The sequence below is a fragment of the Schistocerca cancellata genome, chromosome 1, assembly GCF_023864275.1.
Source record: "Schistocerca cancellata isolate TAMUIC-IGC-003103 chromosome 1, iqSchCanc2.1, whole genome shotgun sequence".
NCBI lineage: Eukaryota > Metazoa > Arthropoda > Insecta > Orthoptera > Acrididae > Schistocerca > Schistocerca cancellata.
Window position 1 is genome coordinate 1,045,556,733 of NC_064626.1, and position 14,264 is coordinate 1,045,570,996.

Below are 14,264 nucleotides of genomic sequence, written 5' to 3' on the forward strand. Positions count from 1 at the left end.
GTTGTTCATATTCGCAACATGTCATGTACTTCATGACAGCTATAGCGGCTGCAGTGCCTGTTCCTTCGGAACAACACAAGTACTGCAATATCGCATTTATCCACCGGCAAAGGGCTAGCGACTTTCAAGTAAAATATTTCCTCTGTACGGGAATATACATAATGGATGTACACATACAGTTTTTAAACACTTGGTTGACGACATATGGAAGTATGGGCCTGGCCGTGAGCTGTACTCGGATAGTCTAACGGTAAGGCAACCGCTCGCAATAAGCGAGAAATCCGGATTCGTGTCCCGGTCCGACACAAACTTTCGCTGTCGTCAATCCGTTATACAGCTGTTGGTTGTCATATTAGCAACTGCGAGTACATGTCATGTACCAGGAGTGATGGTTTGGTGTACCATTTACTTTCGTAGCAGGATCGTTTTGGTTGTCATCCGTGGCAAGCTTACAGCAAGACGATACGTCGACGATATTCTACGCCCCGTTTTGTTGCTTTTCATGGAAAGCCATCTTGGGCTTATAGTTCAGCAAGGTAACGCCCGCACGCACACAGCGAGAGTTTCTACTGCTTCTCTTCGCGCTTGTCAAAACCTATCTTGTCCAGTAGGGCTGTTGTATGTTTCCCTAATTGAGGATGTTTGGAGCATTATGAGCATAACCATTCAACCAGCTCGGAAGTTTGATGATTTAACGTACTAATTGGCTGGAATTTGGCATGATATCCCTCGGAGCACATCCAACAACTCTGTCAGTCAATGCCAAAGCGTTATTGACTTGCTCAATTTGTGAAGCTCTTTCTCTTGAACAAATCATGCTGTTTTGTCTTAGAAAGTGTTAAGCAGATATCCATCAATAATAAGCATTTTGTTTTCTGGTAAATTTCGTTCTTGCCACATGACACGTGTCGAAACTGATCAACTCATTTGTTTATGAAAAATGTCAATTTTAGAGTCTCGCATTCCCCGCCCCCCTCCTTTAGGACAAATTTCTGAGGAAGCCCATATCGCCATGGACAAGAAACAAAAAAAATGTAATATTTTAATGAGAGAAGCAATTCCAGCAAATCAGCGCTTATCTTCACGCTATCATACCTCGTTGCTGGCAAATTTACACACACACACACACACACACACACACACACACACACACACACACTAGTGTCCGGACAGCTGGCTGAAAAAGACTTATAAGTTCGTGGCGCCCTCCATCGGTAATGGTTGCAATTCAATATGGTGTTGGCCCACCCTTAGCCTTGATGATGACATCTTCCACTCTCGCAGGCATACGTCCAGTCAGGTGCTGGAAGGTTTCTTGGGGAATGGCAGCTCATTCTTCACAGAGTGCTGCACTGAGGAGAGGTATTGATGTCGGTCGGTGAGGCCTGGCACGAAGTCGGCGATCCAAAACATCCCAAAGGCGTTAGAGTAGGATTCAGGTCAGGACTCGGTGCAGGCCAGTCCATTACAGGGATGTTATTGTCGTGTAACCACTCCATCAGAGGCCGTGCATTATGAACAGGTGCTCGATCGTGTTGAAAGATGCAGTCGCCATCCCCGAATTACTCTTCAACAGTGGGAATAAAGAAGGTGCTTAAAACATCAATGTAGGCCTGTGCTGTGATACTGTTACGCAAAACAATAAGGGGTGCAAGCCCCCTCCATGAAAAACAGGACCACACCATAACACCACGTCCTACGAATTTTACTGTTGGCACTACACACGCTGGCAGACGACATTCACCGGGCATTCGCCATACCCTCACCCTGCCATCCGATCGCCACATTGTGTACCGTGATTCGTCACTCCACACAACGTTTTTCCTCTGTTCAATCGTCCAATGTTACACCAAACGAGGCGTCGTTTGGCAATTACCGGCATGCTGTGTGGCGTATGAGCAGCCGCTCGACCATGCAATCCAAATTTTCTTTCCTCCCACCTTACAGACATAGTACTTGCATTCGATCCTGATGCAGTTTAGAATTCTTGTGTGATGATCTGGACCCACATTTTATATATATATACCACGAAGATGACGTGCTACAAAGGCGAAATTTAACCGACAGGAAGGAGATGCTGTGATATGCAAATGATTAGCTTTTCAGGGCATTCACACAAGGTTGGCGCCGGTGACGACACCTACAACGTGCTGACATGAGGAAAGTTTCCAACCGATTTCTCATGCACAAACAGCAGGTGACAGGAGTTGCCTGATGAAACGTTGTTGTGATGCCTCGTGTAAGGAGGAGAAATGCGTACCATCACGTTTCCGAGCCGGCCGGAGTGGTCGAGCGGTTAAAGGCGCTACAGTCTGGAACCGCACGACCGCTACGGTCGCAGGTTCGAATCCTGCCTCGGGCATGGATGTGTGTGATGTCCTTAGTTTAGTTAGGTTTAAGTAGTTCTAAGTTCTAGGGGACTTATGACCAAAGCAGTTGAGTCCCATTGTGCTCAGAGCCATTTGAACCATCACGTTTCCGACTTTGATAAAGGTCGGATTGTAGGCTATCGCGACTGCGGTTTATCCTATCGCGACGTTGCTACTCGCGTTGGTCGAGATCCAATGACTGTTAGCAGAAAATGGAATCGGAGGGTTCAGGAGGGTAATACGGAACGCCGTGCTGGATCCCAACGGCCTCGTATCACTAGCAGTCGAGATGACAGGCATCTTATCCGCATGGCTGTAACGGATCGTGCAGCCACGTCTCGATCTCTGAGTCAACAGACGAACAGTTCGACGACGTTTGCAGCAGCATGGACTATCCGCTCGGAGACCATGGCTGCGGTTACCCTTGACGCTGCATCACAGACAGGAGCGCCTGCGATGGTGTACTCAACGACGAACCAGGGTGCACGAATGGCAAAACGTTATTTTTTCGGATGAATCCAGGTTCTGTTTACAGTAACATGGTGGTCGCATCCGTGTTTGGCGACATCGTTGTGAACGCACATTGGAAGCGTGTATTCGTCATCGCCATACTGACATATCACCCGGCGTGATGGTATGGGGTCCGCAGCTCGTGGTCGTGCGGTAGCGTTCTCGCTTCCCACGGCCGGGTTCCCGGGTTCGATTCCCGGCGGGGTCAGGGATTTTCTCTGCCTCGTGATGACTGGGTGTTGTGTGATGTCCTTAGGTTAGTTAGGTTTAAGTAGTTCTAAGTTCTAGGTGACTGATGACCATAGATGTTAAGTCCCGAGTGCTCAGAGCTATTTGAACCATTTGATGGTATGGGGTGCCATTCATTACGCGTCTCGGTCACCTCTTGTTCGCGTTGACGGCACTTTGAACAGTGGACGTTACATTTCAGATGTGTTACGACCCGTGGCTCTACCCTTCATTCGATCCCTGCTAAACCCTACATTTCAGCAGGATAATGCACGACCGCATGTTGCAGGTCCTGTACGGGCTTTTCTGGATGCAGATAATGTTCGACTGCTGCCCTGGCCAGCACATTCTCCAGATCTCTCACCAATTGAAAACTTCTGGTCAATGGTGGCCGAGCAACTGGCTCGTCACAATACGCCAGTCAGTACTCTTGATGAACTGTGGTATCGTGTTGAGGCTGCATGGGCAGCTGTACCTGTACACGCCATCCAAGCTCTGTTTGACTCAATGCCCAGGCGTATCAAGGCCGTTATTACTGCCAGAGGTGGTTGTTCTGGGTACTGACTTCTCAGGATCTACGCACCCAAATTGCGTGAAAATGTAATCACATGTCAGTTCTAGTATAATATATTTGTCCAATGAATACCCGTTTATCATCTGCATTTCTTCTTGATGTAGCAATTTTAATGGCCAGTAGTGTACATTTTCGGTCTTAGCGCAAAATGTATGCAAGAACGTCATACCAGCTTCAGATGGCTGTTTCAGGTTGATTCTGAATGTTAGCGAAATGCGGAATACACTATACTTCTTACATAGAATGCCACACTTGTTACACAGTCTACATCAAATACGTTTGGTATACATTTCTGTATCGTTGTTTGGTGGACTCTAAAATGTTCATTTCACATATTTCTTCTGTTTATACCATAACAGCAGTGGTTAGTGCTGTGACTGCCATTTCCTTCATAGTCTGTGGGAAGAAAAACATCGCAACACCAAGGAGGAGTTGTGCGACATAAACGAAAGTTGGTAAGCGTGTGTCTGCCAGTCGTATAAGAGGATGCAAATTAGGTTTTCTTTAAATACACACTGTATAGTCGTGAGCATTAGGTGCTTTTGAGATTGAATTTTGTGAACTGATAATAGTCAAGAAGGTGTCATTATCAGCACCTCACTAAGTTTGAATGGGGCCGTGTAATACGGCTACAAGATGCTGGAAGTTCCTCCTGCGATGTTGCAGAAAGACTTAGCAGGAATGGAGTCACTGTACATGACTGCTGGCAGCGGTGGTCACTAGGATGTACGGTCGCAAGATGACTGGGCTCCGGACGTCCCCTGGCACTACCAATATGGAAGACCATAGTGTTCGGCGTATGGCTCTGGAGCATCGTACTGCATCTGCCGCAGCAATTTGAGCAGCAGTTGGCACCACATTGACACAAAGAACTGTTACTTCATGGACATCTCCGAGATAAGAGGGCCTGTAGCGTACATTTCACTGAACCGAAACTATTGCCATTTGCGAATTTAGTTGTGTCAAGGAGAGCTCACTAAAGGGCAGGGCGGACGTCTGTTGTGTTTGCTGATGAAAGCTGAATCTGCCTTGATGCCAATGATGTCGTCGTTGGTTAGCAGGAGACCAGTTGAGGGCCTGCAACCAAGCTGTCTGCGCCGCGGTGGCCGTGCGGTTCTAGGCGCTGCAGTCCGGAACCGCGGGACTGCTACGGTCGCAGGTTCGAATCCTGCCTCGGGCATGGATGTGTGTGATGTCCTTAGGTTGGTTAGGTTTAAGTAGTTCTAAGTTCTAGGGGACTGATGACCTAAGATGTTAAGTCCCATAGTGCTCAGAGCCATTTTGAACCAACCTGTCTGCATGCTGGACACAGTGGACCTACACCTGGAGTTATGGTCAGGGGTGCGATTTCGTCTGACGGTAGAAGCACTCTCGTGGTTATCCAACACAACCTGACTGCAGATTTGTACGTCAATCTGGTGATTCGACTTGTTGTGCCACCATTCAGAAACAGCTTCCCAGGGGGTGTTTTCCAACAGGATAACAGTCGCCCATGTACCGCAATTGTAGCCTAACATCCTCTACAGACTGTTGACATGTTGCTTTGGCCTGCTCGATCACCAGATGTGCCTTCAATGGAGCACATATGAGTCATGGTTGGACGACAATTCTAGCGTCGTCCGCAATCAGCGTTAACCATGTCTTTATTGGCCGACCAAGTGCAACAGACATGGAATTCTATCCCACAAACCGACATCCAGCATCTGTACAACATGATGCATACGCGTTTGCGTGCTTGCATTCAAAGTTATGGCAGTTACAACCGGTTGTTAATGAACCAGAATTTCATATTTGTAATGGCTTATCTCCCGCTTACATTAACCTGTGATCTTGTATTGTCAGTAAGTTAAATACGTTCTCTAGGCAAATGTGTTCCCGAAATTTCATTACTCTACATTCGTAATTCTTTGGTGTTTCGATTTTTTGTCGGTCAATGTAGAATGGTTCAAATTAGCATAATCTATTTCTTTTATATTGTCTACTAGGCGTTATTTTTCAACAAAATACTTCCGTCTTTTAGAGCGTTTACACTGATTTAGCAAATCGGCGGTACCGATAGCTAGAGACATGGTTATCTGTGTTTCAGATTACGTTTGAAGGAGACCGGAACATGGAAGTAATAAAAGAAGGAAGTTATCATTATGTCACAATCCTGAAACTGACGTCCATCATCTCATATAGTCCAAAAGATTATGTTCACCGCATTCACACCTCCTTGGCTCATCGCGGCGATACTTCTCCGTGACGTCACTCTGGCGTGCCCGTGCCCTTTTTCGACCGTGTTTGGTGCTTTTATTGTGTGGAGACAAGGATGTTTCATCATAGATATCAGCTTGCGTCGTTTACGGGTGTACTAATCGATCCGATATAACATAAAATTTAAAGGATTCACATTTCTTTCGTAAGTGGAGCCGTTCAAGCAATATTTTATTTTGTTTACATGAATTATGGTTGCGCTGTTTACTTTTATTGTAGTACTTTTATTTCTGTCATTTGACTTTAGATTTGCTTTACTGTAGAAAGTTTCCATCCATTCTCTTCTTTCCTCTCTTTATTGCCTTCCAGTCTACAAACGCTCCGACATCCGAGCCAAGCTGTATCAACGATCTTGTCCCCGCTCAACACACGGCTCCATAAACGTGCTGATTATTGGTGCAGCATCTCGTGCCCTTTATTCCTTCCGCCTATAATTATTCATTTTTCACATTTCCTCCCTCTTTTAACAAGTTCTAGCAAGAACAGCCAGGGACAGCGGTTACGTGTGTGTGAGTTTTGTGTGTATGATTGTATGAATGTGTGTGTGTGTGCTTTGCGTCCTTTCTGAAGTCTTTGGCTGAAAACTTACGTAAACACTCTTTTCGTAGTGCCTGTCTGCTGCTCGATGTGTGAGTAGCAATCCATCCGCTTCCCAGTATAGCAATTCCCTCATGAAGTTTGTTGTAGCCGGCCGGAGTGGCCAAGCGGTTAAAGGCGCTACAGTCTAGAACCGCCAGACCGCTACGGTCGCAGGTTCGAATCCTGCCTCGGGCATGGATGTGTGTGGTGTCCTTAGGTTAGTTAGGTTTAAGTAGTTCTAAGTTCTAGGGGACTGATGACCTTAGAAGTTAAGTCCCATAGTGCTCAGAGCCATTTGAACCATTTTTTAAGTTTGTTGTAAATAATCCGCTACCCTTTAATAGGAACAATAATGTACATAATTACAATACCGGAAGAAAAAACTGATATTCATCACGCAACATAACTGTTGTCTGTACCACAAACAGGGGTTTACAATTCTGTAACCAAAGGTTTTGATTGCTTTCCCATTAATATAAAATACGTGACAGAGAGCAAAGTAAAATTTGAAACAAAACTGAAAACGTTGCTTTTTGACATCTCCTATTCCTCATCACTATCTATTGCTGTAAGATGTAAATGGTGATGGGTAGGAATTATTACCTTCCGTCTTACTTTTATTAAAAAACAAAAACGAAAGTAATAAGTATTCAACATGCAGGCACATCATTACGATTTATGTGCAAATGATACATGGAACACGATACTAACTAATTATTGGTATATCACAAAATGATGCAGGCAAAAATGAAGAAGGCAAAAAGGAATACAAACGTCTCAAAAATGAGATCGACAGGAAGTGCAAAATGGCTAAGCAGGGATGCCTAGAGGACAAATGGAAGGGTGTAGAGGCTCATCTCACTAGGGGTAAGATAGATACTGCCTTCAGGAAAATTAAAGAGACTTTTGGAGAAAAGAGAACCACTTGTATGAATATCAAGAGCTCAGATGGAAACCCAGTTCTAACCAAAGAAGGGAAAGCAGAAAGGTGGAAGGAGTATATAGAGGGTCTATACAAGGGCGCTGTACTTGAGGACAATATTATGGGAATGGAAGAGAATGTAGATGAAGATGAAATGGGAGATACGATACTGCGTGAAGAGTTTGACAGAGCACTGAAAGACCTAAGTCGAAACAAGGCCCCGGGAGTAGACAACATTCCATTATAACTACTGGCGGCCTTGAGAGAGCCAGTCCTGACAAAACTCTATCATCTGGTGAGCAAGATGTATGAGACAGGCGAAATTCCCTCAGACTTCAAGAAGAATATAATAATTCCAATCCCAAAGAAAGCAGGTGTTGACAGATGTGAAAATTACCGAAATATCAGTTTAACAAGTCACAGCTGCAAAATACTAATACAAATTCTTTACAGACGAATGCAAAAACTGGTAGAAGTTGACCTCGGGGAAGATCAGTTTGGATTCCGTAGAAATATTGGAACACTTGAAGCAATACTGACCTTACGACTTATCTTAGAAGAAAGATTAAGGAAAGACAAATCTACGTTTCTAGCATTTGTAGACTTAGAGAAAGCTTTTGACAATGTTGACTGGAATATTCTCTTTCAAATTCTAAAGGTGGCAAGGGTAAAATACAGGGAGCGAAAGGCTATTTACAATTTGTACAGAAACCAGATGGCAGTTATAAGTGTCGAGGCACATGAAAGGGAAGCAGTGGTTGGGAAGGGAGTGAGACAGGGTTGTAGCCTCTCCACGATGTTATTCAATCTGTATATTGAGCAAGCAGTAGAGGAAACAAAAGAAAAATTCGGAGTAGGTATTAAAATCCATTGAGAAGAAATAAAAACTTTGAGGTTGACCGGTGACATTGTAATTCTGTCAGAGACAGCAAAGGACTTGGAAGATCAGTTGAACGGAATGGACAGTGTCTTGAAAGGAGGATATAAGATAAACATCAACAAAAGCTAAACGAGGATAATGGAATGTAGTCGAATTAAGTCGGGTGATGCTGAGGGAATTAGATTAGGAAATGAGACACTTAAAGTAGTAAAGGAGTTTTGCTATTTGGGGAGCAAAATAACTGATGATGGTCGAAGTAGAGAAGATATAAAATGTAGACTGGCAATGGCAAGGAAAGCGTTTCTGAAGAAGAGAAATTTGTTAACATCGAGTATAGATTTAAGTGTCAGGAAGTCGTTTCTGAGAGTATTTGTATGGAGTGTAGCCATGTATGGAAGTGAAACATGGACGATAAATAGTTTGGACAGGAATAGAATAGAAGCTTTCGAAATGTGGTGCTACAGAAGAATGCTGAAGATTAGATGGGTGGATCACATAACTAATGAGGAGGTATTGAATAGAATTGGGGAGAAGAGGAGTTTGTGGCACAACTTGGCGAGAAGAAGGGACCGGTTGGTAGGACATGTTCTGAGGCATCAAGGGATCACAAATTTAGAATTGGAGGGCAGCGTGGAGGGTAAAAATCGTAGAGGGAGACCAAGAGATGAATACACTAAGCAGATTCAGAAGGATGTAGGTGCTGAGAGATGAAGAAACTTGCACAGGATAGAGTAGCATGGAGAGCTGCATCAAACCAGTCTCAGGACTGAAGACCACAACAACAACAACACAAAACGTGATATATGCTTACATACTTTGGAAACAACCGAATGAAATTCAGAAGGAAAATGAAGCACGTGATCAAAATTGACGTGTCCATTGGTGATATGTTCGGTTATTCCTGAAAAATTAACAGTTATTGGCGATAAATTTTCCAGGGAAAGAAGCAAATAGGCTAATATCGGAAAGGTAGGTCTACATTTTACACTGGCTAAGCTACCATTACTTAAAAAATGACTTACATACAAGTTAAAGCAAAACATCCATTTTACGGGGTCTTAAGCGTTTCACGCACTCTCTTAGTAACAATTATAATGCTGCCAATGCTAGAACATGTTTAAAAAATTGTATCGTTTTTTTACCCAATAAACTGCTTTATTGGCCACACACCACATCATAGGTAAGATTTCGAAGTGAGGAGACGTGTAAACTACAGTGAAGCTGATGCACTGACAGTCTAATAAAACAGGAACTCTATATTTTGCATCGAAGTATACCTCTTATGTTTCTTTGACATGTCAACAAATTTTCACTTTGTTGACATGTACAAGATACGGCAGCCTGCCTTGCTTCCTTCCTCACTGCGCATGTTTATGAGCTAGCAAAGAACATGCAGGAAGTTTTTTTCTTTTTTTTGCAAACATGAACATTAAAAATGTTGTACATACGAGTTGAAAGCTGAAAATGTGATGAAGAAGTAGCTGTACCAGGAAGCAAACAAGCATTTGTTTCGGAGTTCTAGCTTTGTTTGTTATCGATACAAAAACAATAAAAGTGGAATAAAATGCATTACGAAAGCACCCTTTTCCCATAACGACCTTCTCTTCTTGGTTATTCGAAAAAAATCAACAAAAAATAGATTGAACTAACGAGGCAAAATGCATCGTCTTACTAGCGTAAGTACGCATTGAAGAACAGAGAAACGTTCGAAATTGCCTTCCTTAAATTACGTTATTCATGTAAGCGCTGCAATTTTTAGGATTCAAAACAGTTGTTTCTTGCACACAACAGAAATAATGAACGGGAACCAATCGTAAACAGTGGTTTACTAATGTTTTGCGCAATTTAAGATGGTAGCAGCCCAGATCACGGTTTCTTACCTGATCTGGGGAAGCAGGTCCCTGCCTACTCTGGCTTCAAAACAACGGAGTAAGTCTGAAGTGCCATTTCCCTTCTGCCCCCCCCCCCCAGGGTCCGGAGCTTTTGCAGTATCTTTAAAGCACCGGAAAATCGCGTCGTTTTATCTCTGACGAGCAACTGTCTATTGTAGCACGGACGAACGGCGTTATTTTTTTTAAAGATCGGGGCATAATCGTTTTATTCACGAGTAAATAATGACGCCATTTTCACGAACTGTATGTTGTTGGTGGCTTTTAGGTCCGTGAAATAAATAACACATACCACCGCATTACGTGTTGATGTACCGCATTAACACTGTGTTTATTCGAGAATGTTCCACAGTCAGTAATTTTACTTTCAGCACTCCAGATTTCACTGTTCATTCGGTCAGCACTGTCGAGCATCATGATGATCAAGGTAAGAGAAGAAATATAATTAAAAAAAAAAAAGAAATACATCTGAATAAGGTGCAAAACCAGTTCTTTTGCAGTCTGGTATCAGTCCCTTCTCACGGACGATAACTAGCAATAAGTGTAACATCTGGCACTGCGATAAAAACAGTTCGGATAGCATAAATGTGTACGTTGTACTAGTAATCTACAAAATATTCATTTTTTGAGTCTTTCTTAAGACAATTTAGTCCGATTCCCAGAAGTCTGTCTAAAGCGTCCCCCCAAATTTGTTTGATACGGCTGTAACGTTACAACTATGCATCCACACGCTAGTCCATCAGTATATACGAGGGGCGCTTGAAAAGTCCGTGCAAAAATAAAACCTACTTACGTGCTTGCGGTAAACATTTTTTATTTTTCAGCATAGTCTCCTTTTACGCTTATGCACTTCGTCCAACGCTTTTCTAATTTGTTGATCCCTTCCAAATAATAGGAATTGTCCAAATCTGCAAAACAGCTATTAATTGCTGCAATCGCCTCCTCGTTTGAATAAAATCTTTGGCCCGCCAGCCATTTCTTCAAATTGGGAAACAAATAGTAGTCCGAGGGAGCCAAGTGTGGAGAACAGGGGGGATGTGAAACGAGTTGGAATCCTATTTCCATTAATTTTGCGACCACAACTGCTGAGGTGTGTGCTGGTGCAGTGTCGTGATGGAAAATGACTTTTTTGCGGTCCTATCGCAGGCGTTTTTCTTGCAGCTCGGTTTTCAAACGGTCCAATAACGATGAATAATATACACCTGTAATAGTTTTACCCTTTTCCAGATAGTCGATGAGGATTATCCCTTGCGAATCCCAAAAGACAGTCGCCATAACCTTTCCAGCCGAAGGAATTGTCTTCGCCTTATTTGGTGTAGGTTCTCCTTTGGTAATCCATTATTTAGATTGATGTTTGGTCTCAGGAATATAGTAATGGATCCATGTTTCATCCACAGTGACGAAATGACGCTTAAAGTCCTGCGGATTTTTCCTGAACAGCTGAAAACACTCCTTGCAACACTTCACACAATTCCGTTTTTGGTCAAGCGTGAGCAATCGCGGCCCATTTTGCGCATAGCTTTTTCATGTCCAAATGTTTACGCAAAATATTATGTACCCTTTCATTCGAGATGCCCACAGCACTAGTAATCTCACGCATCTTAACTCTTCTGTCATCCATCACCATATCATGGATTTTATCAATGATTTCTGGAGCCGTAACCTCCACAGGGCGTCCAGAACGTTCAGCATCACTTGTGCCCATACGGCCACACTGAAATTTTTGAAACCACCTATAAACTGTTCTAATCGAAGGTGCTTCTGTTTAGTCTCCTGAGGCGTTTGCCTTTCATAAAATAATGTTTAATCACCACACGAAATTCTTTTTCGTCCATTTTTTTGACAATCACTCGATTTCCTTGATTCACACGAATGCCAAACTGCCAAACTCAAAGAAATAGACCAATATGGCTGAATCTTGGTGTGCGTTCTTTCCAAAGATGCTACTAACTAAATATGACCTCGATACGCGCCGATGGTGCCATCTCTCGGACTTTGCACAGAAACGCCCCTCGTATATCATTGTGGCGATTCAAGCTTATTTATGCAACTGATTTTATTTATTTCATATATAATGAACGATGCTAAAAAGTCATACATCACTTATACAATTTCTGAGAAAAATCAGTTGGATAACAGTTTAGGTATTTGACGTCCCCTGACTAGTTCCGCATGTAAGACGCTTGTAAATTTTTGCTGATATTGTTACTCTGATGATTTAATTATTGATTTTACATTGTGACGTCTTCCCAGTATCTGACACAATAACACTTTTTTGCTGCGAATTTGAGGGACTGCATTATATTATGGCTCTTAGTCGAAATACTCCCATTTTGGCTAGTGCTATTGACTATTATATGGATTCGTGTGTTCCGTCTTTGTTAACCAGGCGCCGTAGATGTAAAATAAAATTATTGTGATGAGTTATATTATTCCAGAATTCTCACTCAGGTTATGAGTAACTATCTTGCTGGTGATTTCCTTCTTTATGAGTGAATCTAGAGGTGAAGTCATACAACTTTCTTAAATGGGAAGTTAGAAGCAACAGCGGTCTAGGTCACTCATGACAGTAAATGGAATGTTTAACCCTTTTGAATGTCGTATCAGTCATATGTAACTGACATCAGTATTTTCGTGCTAGGCCACATCAGATAGATGCTCTGCGATGGCTACACGAGTTATGGAAATAGATCATCCTGGGACGTTTGGCATATAGTCTGAAACTTGTTCGTAGCCTTGAAAGAAGTAGATATGTTTGCATTTTACCCTTCTCTCGATCTTAGAACAGTAAATACAACTAATATGACATGTAGTCATAAGCGACTTTCATTGTGTTGTAATGGGATGCTTTCCTAGAATTGCCGCGTTAGGCTTACATGACTGACATCGTGAAAGACACTATTAGACAATAGTCTAATAGTTTTGGAAGCTTGAACCTGGTCCGTGAACTGGCATAGCAAATACTGTGAGTGCTCTCTTGCCAACAATGAGGTTGAGCAAGGATTCCAAACTGTTAAAATCAGCGTTTCACGTGTAAGTAATATTCTAATAAATGTGGCAGATTACATGTCTGTGATATTTACGTCAATTTGTCCGAAGTTCCCTACGGCAGAATATTGATGTCAGTCACAAATAACTGACGTGCTACACTAAGGGCTTACGAAACGGCCCTGGGGAGAGCCAGTCCTAGCGAGTCACGTGGCAGTCGATGGGATAGTTTTGCGACCACTAGTGCTGAAAAATCCTTACACATAAAGTTAAATACTACTCAAATATTATGGCACCTCTTCGTGTGCTTCCTTCAGCACGCAGCATTTCATTATGAATGAAGGGGCGCTGTGGTTGCCACGTTGGACTTGTACTTTGGACAAAACTGAAAACTGCTGTCGGTCAGTCTGATTTACGTTGTTTACCGTTGTAGTAATGTTCTAGCTAACAAACCTGCATTGTCTGAGTATTCATTTCGCCAGTTTATTCTGGTACCGAGCGCCGCGGAATTTGAATCCGCGCCAGACGTTATGGACGTCGAAGACCCATGGAGGTCTCTACACCATCGCGCCTGGCCCGCTTTTAGTGTGGGGGCGCCACAGTGGAACACGTGGTCCCAGCGGCCAATAGCAGCGACCCCGATAGCGTACTTAAGCTCCGGCCTCTCGCTCAGCCAGCAAACTCCAGACCTATGCTCTCCCCATCAACTTCGTCCGTCTCGTTGCTTCCTTCCTCTCCCATCATCCCTCCTATTTTACTATCCACAATTCCAACTCCCGTACTTTCTACCACTCTGCCGCCGTGCCCCAAGGTTCTGTCCTTTACCCTCTCCTCTATCTCCTGTACACTGCTGATATGCCCAAACCTCCCACTCCTGTTCATCTTCTCCAGTTCGCTGATGACACCGCCTTCCTAGCCCTTTATCCTACCCTTCAACGGTCCCAACGTACCCTCCAAACCCACCTTGACCAATTCACCGCTTGGTGCAACCAGTGGTTCCTCTGTGTTAATCCCTCCAAGACCCAGGCGATAATCATAGGCCGCACCACCCGCTCCTTCCGCCTCCATG

General features: G+C 43.4%; 1 protein-coding gene across 3 annotated transcripts in view; it reads right to left on the minus strand.

Moving 5' to 3' along the window:
• LOC126090187 (sodium-dependent dopamine transporter) overlaps window positions 1–14,264 on the minus strand; it is a 497,172-nt gene that overhangs the window by 125,353 nt on the left and 357,555 nt on the right. The gene's annotated exons all lie outside the window — the stretch shown is intronic.